Source organism: Canis aureus, chromosome 21, assembly GCF_053574225.1.
Source record: "Canis aureus isolate CA01 chromosome 21, VMU_Caureus_v.1.0, whole genome shotgun sequence".
In the NCBI taxonomy this organism is placed as follows: Eukaryota; Metazoa; Chordata; class Mammalia; order Carnivora; family Canidae; genus Canis; species Canis aureus.
Genome location: NC_135631.1, coordinates 36138539 through 36152966, shown reverse-complemented (window position 1 = coordinate 36152966; position 14428 = coordinate 36138539).

The window sequence follows — 14428 nt, the reverse complement described above, 5'->3', positions numbered from 1 at the left end:
TAGCCTGTAGCTTTATCCTCATTTCATATAGTGATTAAGAAACTGAGGCCTAGAAGAGTCAAACCCAGGGTCACAATGTTGAACCGGGGCTAACATTTAGGAATATTGACTTTAGGGAGATATAGATCCCTGTATAGTTCTCTTTTTTGCACAGGAAGATTGGAAAAATGCTTTATTATTATCATGTGGTATGGTTATCATTGTCTAAAATGAGAAATCCATAAGAAAAATAAACCTATCTATTTTTAAAACTACTGAGTTTGTAAGTGAACTGAATCATTAAAAACCGATGTCAATATAGTTTGGATCTTTCATGTTAACTTTCATTTTCTGATGATAAGGAGTAGAAATAGGGGCACCTGGGTGGCTCAGTCGATTAAGCATCTGTCTTCAGCTCAGATCATGAGCTCAGGGTCCTAGGATTGAGTCCCAAGTTGGGCTTCTGCTCAGTGGGGAATCTGCTTCTGTCTCTCTCCTTCTGCCCCTCCCCCTCACCCATGCACTCTCTCTCTCTCTCTCTCTCTCAAATTAATAAATAAAATCTTAAATAAAAAAGAAAACGTGTTAGTATACATTTATGTGTGCGGGAGAGAACATAATTTACATGTAAAACAATTTGATTTTAAGGTTTCATTCCAGAACACACATTTAATGGCTGGGATGGGCTATATTGTGTCTATATTTAATACTAATAGGTATCAACATAGTTTGCATTGAAAAAAATATTTAATTTGCATAGATATTTTGCCAAATATCAAAAATCCCACCTAATTTAGAATTAGCAGGTGTTATTTTCAAAGAATTTAGCAGATTAATACAATAATGATCAAATAATTAAGGCTCTCTCTAAATTTTAGTAAAGCATTCACTGACAATGGCACTTATAGTAATCTACTGCCAAGGTGGAGAAATATGGCAAAGATAAGACCCAGTGGAGATTCTGATTAATATTGCCCTGGAATATGAAAGAGAGATTCAGAAGATGGATTGCCATTAGAAAAAACAGTCAACTAACACCTTTATTGCAATGATTCGCAACCATGGCTTATGGTGGAATCATCTGAGTAGTTTTCAAAAATACTAATACACAGTTCTACTCTGACTTAATTGATATAGGATGTAGTGTGGGCAGTGAGATCTTTAAAACATTCTAAGTGATTCTAATGTGCAACCAAAACTGAATGGGAGATGCTGTGATGCATGCAGGCCCTGCAAATAGAATTTTATTATTTGAGAGTAAATATATGGTAGTGAGTAGCCAATAGCAAGACTTTAGATCTAGGTTTTATGCTTGGGTGTTTGGATTTTTTACTAAAGCCAATAGGGAGTTGCTTGAATTTTATGCACTATGAATTTTAAAGGGAATCCTGTGCTGAGGGGTAGAGAACAGTTTGGAAATAGACCTGATGTCATGTGAGGAGACCACTTATTAAAGTATTTCAGTTCAGCTGGTGGCCTGGAGAGGGTGGTGGTAGTTCAGATGTAGAGAACCAAATAGATTCACAAGATATTTAGAAAGATTTGATGGCAATGCATATGAAGGTGAAAGGATGAAAGGAGTCAAGAATGACAAACATTCTTCCCAGAATATCAAACTGCTTTTACTATTATGCAGCATTTCCCATAAAGATCTAGGATATTCTTCATTTCGAGACATCATTAGCCAAAAATCAGAGAATGCTGGCTATTGCAGCTCAATTGCCCAGTTGGCTCTTAAATTCTGTTGGGGGGATGCCTGGGTGGCTCAGTGGTTGAGCATCTGCCTTTGGCTCAGGGCGTGGTGCTGGAGACCCGGGATCGAGTCCCACATCAGACTCCCTTTATGGCACCTGCTTCTCCCTCTGCCTATGTGTCTGCCTCTCTCTCTCTCTCTCTCTCTCTCTCTCTCTCATGAATAAATAAATAAAATCTTTTTTAAAAGAATAAATAAACTCTGTTGGTTAGAAAGACAAACTTTTGAGTTATCATTGTTACAACTGACCCTTATACATCATCTCAAAATGAATGGAAAGTTTTCACTTGCAGAAAAAAATTTATTGCAGTTCACAAATGACTGTATTTTAAAACAATCCCAATTAGTTATATGAGTAAAAGAAAAATACGCTTTGTCAAATTTTAAAATACAACTAATATATGTCCTTTATTTTGCTTTCAAAATGTCAGATCCATCTGTCTTTAAGGAATACTGTGGTGAGAAAACACAACACTTTAAAACTCCTTTAAGAACTACTTTGTAAAAATGGCAAATTTAGGAGCAGAGTGGTTGACAAGGTTCTGGAAATCCTAAAGGAACAATTTCCAAATATATCATGAGAGTGAGAAATGAATCAGAGAGATGGATGTAGTCATAGTTTTCAACTGCAATTCAGCTCCATCAGTAGAATTTTTATAAGCACACTGAAATACAAGAATATATATATTTATGATTAAAAATGAAAATAGTACATTTCATTCTCCTTGTTCAGTATGCAGTAAAGGTGGTGTGGATACCTCCTACCACATTGAATCATTGGCTCACTGGGTTGCACCATTCATTACAACAGGTATCTATCTCAATGAGGCTAATCTGTTTATAAGTATATAACCTATATAAGGTAGGGTATAGCCTATGTTTGGATAATAGTCTGCCTATTATCTATATTTACATTTGGTTTCAATTCAACTGGATAAGTATAGCTCCTGTCATCCTCAGGGAGGCATGTTAAACTCATCTCCCCAACAATGTGTCCTTTTATTTATATCACATATCATTTCTGATGCCAAAAAGATGGTCAGTCAATGGTTTCCCATAAACCTATCATAGTGGTTAAGAGCCCAAACTCTTGGCTCAGGTGTGTTTATCTGACAACACTACCACTGTCCTAGGGTATTGAATATCAGTTTTTGGTAAGATGTTATTGTAGCTCGTGTGTGTGTGTGTGTGTGTGTGTGCGTGTGTGTGACGTGAAATTTGCTGAAAAATTCTCTTTCAGAACTACAAAGTGGATTCTTAGATGGTAAAAATGTATCAAGCAACTAGAGCTATTTTAATGTGGAAAACACACAAGAGTTCCCTCTACTGAAATCTGTGTTTCTAGAAATCAGATCCTTTAGCAAATTGTGAAAATATGAGCTAATCAGTTGCTTCTGCGCACCACTGTTGATCAATAGTGGGAAATTTCAAATGAATACAACATGTGAGAAATGTACGTGTCATAGGATTATATTATATAAGCTCGGCATGTTTACTGTTCCTGCTAGTCTTACAATTTTGCCTGTGTATTTTTGTTTGTTTTTGCCTTCCCAAAAGCATTGTGTAGATTCATTATGAACTCTTCACCTATATGATATATCAATTTAATTACTTTGAGTTATGACTTTGTATGTCACACTAAAACACAGCAGAAGTGAGCTATGGATTAAATGTTGAGAGAACAGAGTAACATAATACAAAGAGGCTATGTAGACATGACTAGTCTGTTGATAGTTGTTTGATTAACCAAATCACATAGAGCATATGTGTACTATGAGAAAGGCTCAGGATAAAGTTCTTAGGGCAAAAGGAATACCAGGCCCTCTGAAAAAACTTCGGCAGGTGCTTGAGAGTTAAGACTATGCCTTTCTAGCTCTCTGGGTGTCAATCACTACAATGAAACACACATATGGTGAAGAAGAAAAGAGGACACAGCAGTTGGAATTCTGAACAAAAAGGAGGAGAAGAACAAGAACTGAAGGCATTCCATTGACTTTAAAAGGGTAGTGTGGTAGGCAATGTGCAGATATATTTGCTCTGCTCTGTGTCTTTTCAGATGCACTTGAACTTAACCTTCTGGAGAGGGATATTTTGGAAATATCAGGCATTTTTTTTTATTAAAGAGAGGGTATTTATTTATTTATTTATCCAGAGAGAGAGAGCATGCACCACATTTTACATGAGTAGGGGTGAGGTGAGGTGGGAGGGAGAGAGAGAATCTCAAGCAGGCTCCATGGTTAGCATAGAGCTGCATGTGGGTCTCTGTCACAGAATGCTGAGCTCTTGACCTGAGCCAAAATCTAGAGTCAAAAGCTTGATCAATTGAGCCACCTGAGCCCCCCTCAGGCATTTTTTTTTCTTAAAGAAAATTGATTGTTTTACATTATTCCCTTCTTTTTCCTTCTAGAGCATATATTTCTCTCTCTTTTTTATATTTCTTTTTAAACAAATACCCAAATAAATGGGAAAAACAATATTTTTGCTTTTATTTTGTAATTTTTTGTAGAGAATAAACCGAGTCCTTAGTTTCTGCCGGGTAGGGTCTATCACATTGCATTACATGCTCAAGGAAGCCATCCATCCAATTTGGCCAAAAATTTGAGGGATGCATATGAAACACTGAAAAAGTATGGGTTTCAGAGTCAGGAACATCAGAATTTGAATGTCGGGTTTGTCACTTAGCTTTGCAACCATGGGTGAGTTATTAAACCCCTTGGAGATTTATTTTTTCTTCTGTAAATGATGATATTTTGGAGAATTAAAATGAAAATGTCCTCTAATTGCTCATTTTTATAATCTTTCTCCATTATTAACTATTATTATGAAAAATGTTCTCCTTTGCCTCAGTGAAAACAATGACTAGGGAAAAATCAAAATAAGCAAAATTTGTGTAAGTAAATGTAATCATCTTTAATTGTTATGTTTACTGTTTGCCCCTAATAGGCTCTCATACAGTATAAAGACCAAAGAGTGGTCAACAATCAGGTGCCGTTTCACTTTTCTTCCTATCTTTTCCCACCTTGGAAATAAATAGATGGTTAACTCAGAGAGACAAAGCCAGTGAAGATAGAATCTGGAAATATATCAACTAGATAGCACTAAATAATCAAAAGTTGACTACATAGAATCTTTCATAATAATCAATTTCATCTCTGTTTCTCAAATAGCATCCCCCAAGACAGAAGGCTTCTTAGCAAATCAAAGGTGCCATGAATTGGGGGAAGTTATGCTCATGAAAACAAGGTTTTACCCTAAGTATTCTGAATTCTGCTGAAACACTTAGGGAAACATTCTTAAAAATGATCTTGAATTTTTTTTAAAAGTCAAAGATCAATTTAGTTATATGATATTATTGATAGGTAATAAATGTACTTTGAAAATAGATTTCCCATATGGAAATTTTAAAGGAATAACACAAAAGAAATCATGGGTCTATTGGTAGACAAGTTGTCTTTGATTCCAAGCATTTTTGTCTTTAAATATTTGAGATTGCTCACTTCATAAATGTTGTTACTGTGATTGAATATCATCAGTAGGAGTGATAAGATGGTATTTCTGTCATTATATGTTTCAGGATTTTTTTTGTTTTTTTGGATGGCAAAAGGCACTATTTTGCATGCAGTATAACATGCATTAGTTTTAAATGTGACAGGTATCAACATGAATTGAAAGGATCATAGTTATTAAATCATAATATTTTAGATCTAGAAAGTAATTTGTAGGAAAATAAATTAAATTCTTTTACTTTTTTGATGAAACTTTGGGGAATCAAAGGTTGACTTTGCCAGAGACCAACAGCTGATTTCCTTTATTTTAAATCTGAGAGAAGATTAGGTTTTGGTTCTTAACATAGTCACGAGCTCCAAAACTACACACAGTTGTGTCATTTTGGGCAACTTCAAACCCTCTGTTTATTCATGGATTTATTTTTAGGAATCTACTTAGGGTTATGATTCTCCTATTAGCAATGACAATGATGATGATGATTATGGTAAAAATGATGAGAAGGCAGTAAAGACTGATGATACAATAAATCAGCTTTACCGATGCCAATAACGATTCAATGGCACAATCTTCAAGCACGTATCTGTTTCGACCCACAGTTTTCCCCAAATCTTCCCATCACTGACACCAACTCTGTTACTACTGAGTGCAGTCTGCTCTGGCCTGACCTCAGAGCTTATTGGAAATCAGATCCAATAGATCCCAGGCACATCCCGGCTCTACAGACTCACAACATGAATTTTGACAAGGTCACTGGCACGCGCATAAAAGTTGCTCTATAGCATCTTTGATGCATCTCGTGCACCTCTCTGATGAGAAGTTGGACCAGTCCATGGGGAATCAGACTACTGCTTCAAGGTTGCAAATTGCCCTGGGCTTTTATTTGGGGGGGGACAGGTACAGACCACCGAATCCACATTCTTTCTGTGGCACCTCTAAAATGTTTGCAATGGCCGAAAAATGAGGAATGTTATAATTTCACACCAGAACTTGGTGGCAGCCGTATTAATTACCATCTCATGGCTATGTGGTGTACTCTACACTTAGAAAAGAGACCTTACACTTAATAGAAGTGGCTTTGCACTGCAAAGCTGTTAAAACTCCCAGAAAATGTTACCAGATAAATTATAAGGGTGAATGAAAGGGTGCCCTTTATAAATAGTCACAAAAGGCCTCAGCGGCTGATTATAGTGTGGGTGTAATTTGCAGAAAGGTTTGCTGTAGGCCTGAAATTATAGTACTGCCATTGGAATGTAGCCAAGAGCCTAGCCATTTCCAGTAGCTGTAACACCACCTGCTAGCACACTTATTCAGAATTGAGTCAGAGGGATGGATGAAGTCTAATGAATCATCAAGTCTTCATCTAAAACACTTAATCTAGCTATTACTTTTCAGATGAGCCTGGTATGTGCCAGACCCCTGCCCATGGACTGACCTGAAGTCCTAGAGATAAAGGCTTTCTGCCAAATGAACAAATCGCTTAACACAGTTTTTATTCTGAGTCAGTTCTGGAATTTTGTCCAGATCTCCGTGGTCCTGGAGGTCCTCACGCATGAGGACAGGTCCCAAGGAATCTCTAACTCTTCACCTTGAGTGCTGATTTGATTTTGCAGACAGGTGTTTCTAGCATTTAAGCTAGGCTAGGACTCTTGGCCTTAAGTGACTTTGGACCCTGAATGAGGTGGGAAATGCATCTTCCTATGGTTACTGCTATTTAGTCACAAACTACTTGTCACTAAGGTCTGCTGTGGTTTGGGGACAGTTAGCTGGGGTGCAGCAATCCTTTCTCAAGGCTTACTTTCTCACTTAGTAAGTCCCACCCCCACCCCTGGGATCCCTGGGTGGCTCAGCGGTTTGGCGCCTGCCTTTGGCCCAGGGCACGATCCTGGAGACCCAGGCATGGAGCCTGCTTCTCCCTCTGCCTGCGTCTCTGCCTCTCTCTCTCTCTATCATGGATAAATAAATAAATCTTAAAAAAAAGTCCTCCCCCTTTCCCTTCTGATTGGATAAGGATTTTTAAAAGTAAATCTGCATGTGTGTGTGAAATTTCTGTGCACCTTCTGTAGTAATAATAGGTACATTGATATAGACCTCATTGTGGACAAGGCCGTTTTTAGCACTCCAGTTATATATGATCTAATTTAATCCTTACTATGACTGTGACTTAGGGGCTATTACCTGTTTCACTGATAAGGAAACTGAGGCACAGAAATGTTAGGTTCCTTGATCAATGCCGCAAAGCTAAAAAGGAGGAGCCCAAACTCAGTTTGAACCCAGGTGGTAGAGATGTTAATTTAATACCATAATGGATGAGTTGATCGTGCACCTGTTTGGTGGAGGAATGAGTGGGGGAGGAAGGAGAGCAGAAACCCTGAGAACAGGGACCTCCGATTAGGGCCTGGCAAGGAGACCGTCTCTAGCGTTTACAGTGGCCTAAAGTTAACGAGTGGTGAAATGAAGACAGACAGGCACTCCTTCGTGTCTTCTCTGGCTGGGGAGCACATATGTAGGGGGAGCATCCTGGCAGACAAAATAAGAGCAAGTCACGAATTCCTCATTCCGAGAAACAGATGCCAACCAACTCCGAGACAGGCTCATGTGGCCTCACGTTCAAGGTCTTGAGCACACATGGGGGCTTTACCATCAGTCTGCTCCCTGTGAGTGGGAAAGAACCCGGCTGACCCCGGGGCAGTGGCCAACCTGCCAGAAGTTGACTGGAAAGATGTGGGCTCAGGGAAGCAGATCTGAGAAATCCTGGGAGCTCCCCGTGCCCAGATGGGGAGGAGGTACTTGGAGGCAGGGGACAGGGTGTGTCCTGGTCAGCTGGGACTCCTGGGGACTGGAGAGAGCAGAACCCAGCCAGTCTCATTCTCTCTGTACTGTGTGCGAAATATCCCCAACTGTGCTCATTAGATGATATAATCTGGATTATTGGAAGAAGATAGAATTTCTTAAATTCAGCAACGTACAAAGAGTTCTTTGTGGAAACACTTTCAGAGATGGGAGACATGACCACAAGAAATTATGCTACTGTAAGAGAAAGTGTTTTTAATTAATACTGGAAGAGTGAGGACTCCACTGGCATTAAAAACATTTAATATCAAAGTAAAATGTTATTGCCTGCCACTTCCTTTTCTCTTCAGATCATTAGCATAGGATTAAACATTTTTTAAATGGGATTTCAAACCCTACCAAGCAGCTGTCTTCTATTTCAAAAGACAATGCACTCATACATATGTATTATGCACTTAATTAAAACTGTTGCATTTTCATTTTAAAAAGTTCTAATGCTGTCCTGCATTTTTATAATAATTTAAATCTCTGGACTGCCACCAGTTTGCATATTTTAAGTATGGGAAAGCAGGGTTTGGGTAAGATAAGCATCCCTAAATTTATATAATTGGAGGGGTATGGCCTGAAATGAGCATGCACAGGACTATTCCATGGTAGCTGTTCCACTATTAGGTATTCATTTCTTTTATTTAACAAGGAGATATTTTCCTTCTAATTTTTTAATTATAAAAGTAATATATATTTACCATATATATTATATATTTTAGAAAAATAGAAAGAAGAAAATTAAAACATATCTATAATTCTATTTCCCCGAGAAGAACATTATTAACTCTATTATTGTGTATTTCATTTCTCTAATTTTATTATATAAATCAACATGTTTTATAGAATTTGAATCATACATGTTTATAAATGTGTACTTTTCAGTTTTCACCTAATTTTAGGTGGTGAATCTTTTTCCATGCCTTAAATCTTCTTCAGAACATGATTTTTCATGACTTCATCATCCTCATCATCACCATCATTATAGCCATATTTGAACTTTTTGCTTTATCACATCTGTAATTTAAATTTCAGAGGAAATTGAGATATAAATGAATCATATTAGAAGGAAGAAGAGCGATATGAAGTAGAAGATAAATTCTTAGAGATTAAAACATGAAATAAATTGATAATGTATACAAATAAGTTTTTAAGAAAGAAATAAGTATAAGCAGCCAAAAGCCAGGATGATTTAAAAATCTGCTTCTAAAAAAGAGGAACATTTTTTAGAAAAGAAGAATTCAAAAAGATGATTTTTATTATAATTTCTTCTAAATTACTCGGTTTTTAACCATCTGCGTATATGCTTTGGCTTTAAAAAAAAAAAAAAAGGTGTAAATTAACTCTGGCAAAGAGACATTAAGATTACCCTCTTCTCACACCTGAGACTGGGCATGCACGGGTGCCTGTCTGTGGGTTGGGGTGAAGGAAGCTTGGGGGAAAGGCGAATCCTCGACCTGAGTGGCACAGGAAGTGGGGGGGATGGTGCCTTCCTTGGTAGCTGAGGCCTCAGGGGGCTGAGAACAAAGAATTCAGAGGTTTCTCTTTGTCACAGGAATAGAGTGTTACTTTGTGCAATAGGTTTTGCTTTAAGGTTCATCTTTCCAAGAAGACTTCGTCAGGTGGGATACAAGATCTCAACAGCAAAGCAGGGAACCTGGGAAAGGGACAGTCCCTCCAAATGTTATCATTACGTAGAAACGGAAGGGAGCAGTGTTCTGGGACACCTGCTTAGCCCAGTGGGTTAAGCTGCCGACTCTTGATTTTGGCTCAGGTGGTGATCTCAGGATCCTGAGATCCAGCCCAAGTAGGGCTCTCAGCTCAAGGAAAAGTCAGCTTGAGATTCTCTCTCTCTCTCTCTCCCTTTGCACCTCCCCCACTCCCTCAGAATTGTGCAGGCAGGCACTTTCTCTCAAATAAATGAATGAATGAATGAATGAATGAATGAATGAATGAATGAATAAATCTTAAAAAAAGAGAGAGCAGTGTTCCAAACAACATGCCTATTCATCACTGACATGTAAAATCCCCCTTCTAGGAGTGTATAGGGTGCCCAAGCCACTCTGTGTAGTGTGATTTTGTTGACATAAATATGTAACTACAAATCACATTCCCAAGCTGAAATTCTTGGAAAGGAAGAAAACATTTAACTTTCCTGGAGTGGACTGTGAGCTAAAATAAAAAAGCATCTTAGATCTAACGGGAAAATGGAAGGTATCATGCCCACATCACATTTATCCCTATGACCCTTCTCTTTTTTTCCCTTCTGGTTCCTAGTGGAGTTGTGCTCTCCTTTAGTTTGACTTATGTGTTTGGAAGTTTAGATTAACAGACCAGAAAATTCAAGAAAGGCAACTGGTTATTTTATTGATTGTATTAATTAATATTCTGAGGTGTTTACAATGTACCAGGAAGTATGTCAGCAACTGATTTACAGTGGCTAATAAAACACTGTCCCTGCCCTCAGGAGACCAGCCATTGGGAGGGAATTACAGAAAGCAATGTAGTCATGGAATTAGGAGGACAGCTAAAGTGAGCTACTCAGGCCAGCTGAAGTTTCTAGATCTGTCATAAAATGTTAAAATACAACCATTTCTTATGGAAGGGATAAAGAATGAACATGTCAAACAGAAAAAAAGAAGTTTATATTATTTTCCTTTGTTAATTCACTAGAACCTGATAAAACCCAGTTCTGGGTCACTAACTGAATTTAGTTTTTTTTTTTTTTCTTTTTTTAAAAGATTTTATTTAGTTATTCATGAGAGACACAGAGAGAGAGGCAGAGACATAGGCAGAGGAAGAAGCAGGCTCCCTGCGGGGAGCCCAGGGCGGGACCCAATCCCAGGACCCCAGGATCACGCCCTGAGCCGAAGGCAGATGCTCAACCACTGAGCCACCCAGGTGCCCCCTGAATTTAGTTTAAGGGAAAAATTGTGGACAGAGATGGAGTATTTACTTTTTGTCTTGGTTGAACTGTTTCAATAGAGATTTCTCCTCTTTTCTCCTCCTCCTCCTCCAGGTGAACATTTCCCCCTTATCTCTCTATAACAGAGATAAGGCATGCAGGCAGTAACTGTACACTTCAAGAGAATATTGATACTAAATTGTTCCCTTAGAGAATGACAAATATATATACATCTATAAAACCAAACTCATTTCAATCCCTCACTTACTTTTCCAGAAGGCTGTAGAAAAGTTTCAGTATAAGCAAAATCTTTAAGTATAATAGGTTAGAGCAATATAAATCAGTCTCACTGTACTTTCAATTTGCTCATGCCACTTTGTAGTTTCCCATGCTTTAGGAATTAAGGAATTGGTACAAGCTCAAATCATTTAATTTGGAATGCAAATTTTGGAAGACTCAAGGAGTAAGTGGTGTTAAGGTACAATTCTATTTAAAAAAATTCCTTTTTAAAAAATTATTTCTAAAATTTTTTAGAAGATTTTATTTACTTATTAGGGAGTGCGTGTGAGTGGGAGGGGGCAGACGGAGAGGGATAGGAAACCGACTCCTCCCTGAGGTCAGAGCCCCACACAGAGCTTTATCCCAGGACCCCAGATTAAGACCTGAGAGGAAGTCACTTAACTGAGCCAACAAAGAGCCCCTAATTTTAATATTCTTCATAATTTTGTCAGTATACCTATTCAACAAATACTAGTTGAACACTCACCATGTGAAGCATTATGTTCGAAGCTGGAGTTATAGTAATGGACAAAGCAGAAAAACGATCCCTCTTCCTGTTAGTATAATTCTAGTTGATGGTTGTAGATGATAAACAATGTAAATAGAGTATATCAGGCATTGAGAAGTCCTGTAGAGAAAAGAAACATAGAAGGAAGAGAGATATTGTATTAGAGAGAAGGTAGATATTTTTGATACAGTGGACACAGGCTTTATTCAGAAGCTGTCATTTGAATAAAGACCAGAAGGAATTGAGGATGGGGAAACATATCTTAGGGAAGACTTAAGGAAGGGAACAACCACTAAAAGATCTGGGCATGAGAGGGTGACAGTGGGGAGGCCAATGTGGCTGCATTGGAGGAAGTAGGGGGTAGAGGTTGGAGGGGATTTGTGGTTTAGGGGCATCCTATCCTGCAGTTTATTGTAAGGATTTAGTCTCTTACTCAGAGTGAGAGGAGAAGTTATTGGAGAGTTTACTAATCTACACAAATGACAACCTCAAATTTGAAGACCTGAACTGTCTAATGCAGTAGCCCCCTGCTATATGTGACGACTTAAATTGAAATTAATCAAATACAAATAAAATCCAGTTCTTGAATAGCCACGTTTCAAGTGTTGAATAGCCTTAGGTGGCCATTGGCTATCCCATTGGGCAACATGTACCTGGAACGTTTCCATTATTGCAGAAAGTTCTTCAGTGATGCTATTCTAGATTAATCATACTGTTTATTAATTCTAAAGAAATGTGTGTCACCAAAGAAGCTGGATGACATTTTGTTAGACTTTTGAGATAAAAATATAAGGAAGAATTGGGCTTTTCCTTACAGATCTTGCAGTCTCTCAAGAGCAAGACACATAGTCATAGAATCATGACCGAGGCATGTTCAGGGAATAGGTTTCAAAGGAAAGGGTGTTCCCCCTGAAAGTGAGTTGTAACTCACACAATGGGCCAGGATGTTTCAGGTGAATAGGTGAATAGAGGCAGTTTTACTTAATAACTACCATGGAAAACTGGTATCTGTGATACCGCATTTAATATTTGCAGTATGGGACACCTGGATGGCTCAGCGGTTGAGTGTCTGCCTTTGGCCCAGGGCGTGATCCTGGAGTCCCAGGATTGAGTCCCACGTCAGGCTCCCCACATGGAGGCTGCTTCTCCCACTGCCTGTGTCTCTGCCTCTCTCTCTGTGTGTCTCTCATGAGTAAGTAAATAAAATCTTTAAAAATACATATTTGCAGTAACCTTATGAGAGCAGCATCGGTACCCATGTGGTAGATAAAGAATACAGAAATTAAAAAGTAAATCAAGTTGCCATGATCATCCAGCAATTTGATATATGACAAATTAAATTAGATGAATCATGGACAGAAAGACAAAATTATTCTTTAAAAAATATAATTGAAAAGATGGTTATAGAACCAAGATTTGGACTCAGGATGTTTGACTTCAAAGGTTGTGCTTTTATTTACTATACTATATCAATAATCCACAAAAAGGTTTTATACACTGCTAAAGAGGGGGGAATGAATCTGAATATATAGTCCATGTGAACACATATGCACTCAACAAATTTTATAAAGCAACTGACAAAATTATCAGAGATACATATAAACCAACAATTAAGGTTGAAGATACCAACATAGATTTCTTAGAAAGCAATAAGAACAATAAGTGAAAATAAATGTAGAAATACTAGAAATTTATCCAACTAAAAGGTTGAGTTATTGGAAAAGTATTTAATTTATTTATAGTACCTAATCCAATACTTGTCAAAATTTGATAGAGCAAGCTAAAATAGTAACTAGTGGGAACTTTTTAGTTTTAAATATATTTTTAATAAACCACCAAGAATTCTATGAACAAATAGACTAAGAGTTCAAAATAAACTGGTAAAAGTCGGTCTCGAAATAAGAAAGGAGAAAATAATAATATAACACTTAAAAATAATGAAAATAAAAGTAAAATGAAAATAAAATAAAATCTATATGATAAATATAAAGATACACATAGAGCTGCAATAAAAACATTAAGCTTTGAAAAGGTTTGTGAGCTAATGTTAAGGTAGGTGAGGAAAATGAAACTGGATCTATGTTGAACCCAGTCCTAACTGAACCCCCGGATTTCCTACTTTACTGGTCCTCCCATTTCCCTGCATCTTTCCTCTGAATGTGTGTTTCTGGAGTATGAGAAATTCCCAGTAATTTTACACTGGTGCAAATGTTCATAGTAAAAATGGCAAAGCCCATGGTCTTGATTTGGCTCCAAATACTTATACCTGTTTCACTTTCTCCCTTTCCCTCTCCTTTGTTCTTCCTTTTTAAAAATTTGCCTGTATGTGTGTTTTAATTTTCTGTTATTTATGGTGGGTGGGCAACTTCCTAGTGACTGTGAGACATTCTTTAGCTTTACAGAAATACTTAGAACAACGTAAAATGCATTATTGTTAATAATTTTGAGCAGAGATTATAAATAATACTTTTAACAAAGAGGGGAAGCTATCTTAGGCCTCACTGCCTTCATGAAGGTGTGTACACTTTCGTGAGTTACACTTGGTCAGTTTTACGACACAGCTTGGAGGCAGATAGGATTTACAAGCAGGTTTCTAACTTTTTTGTAAAGGAGGGTTTGCATGATTGTGTCTTCTAACTATGGATGACTTGAAATATCACAC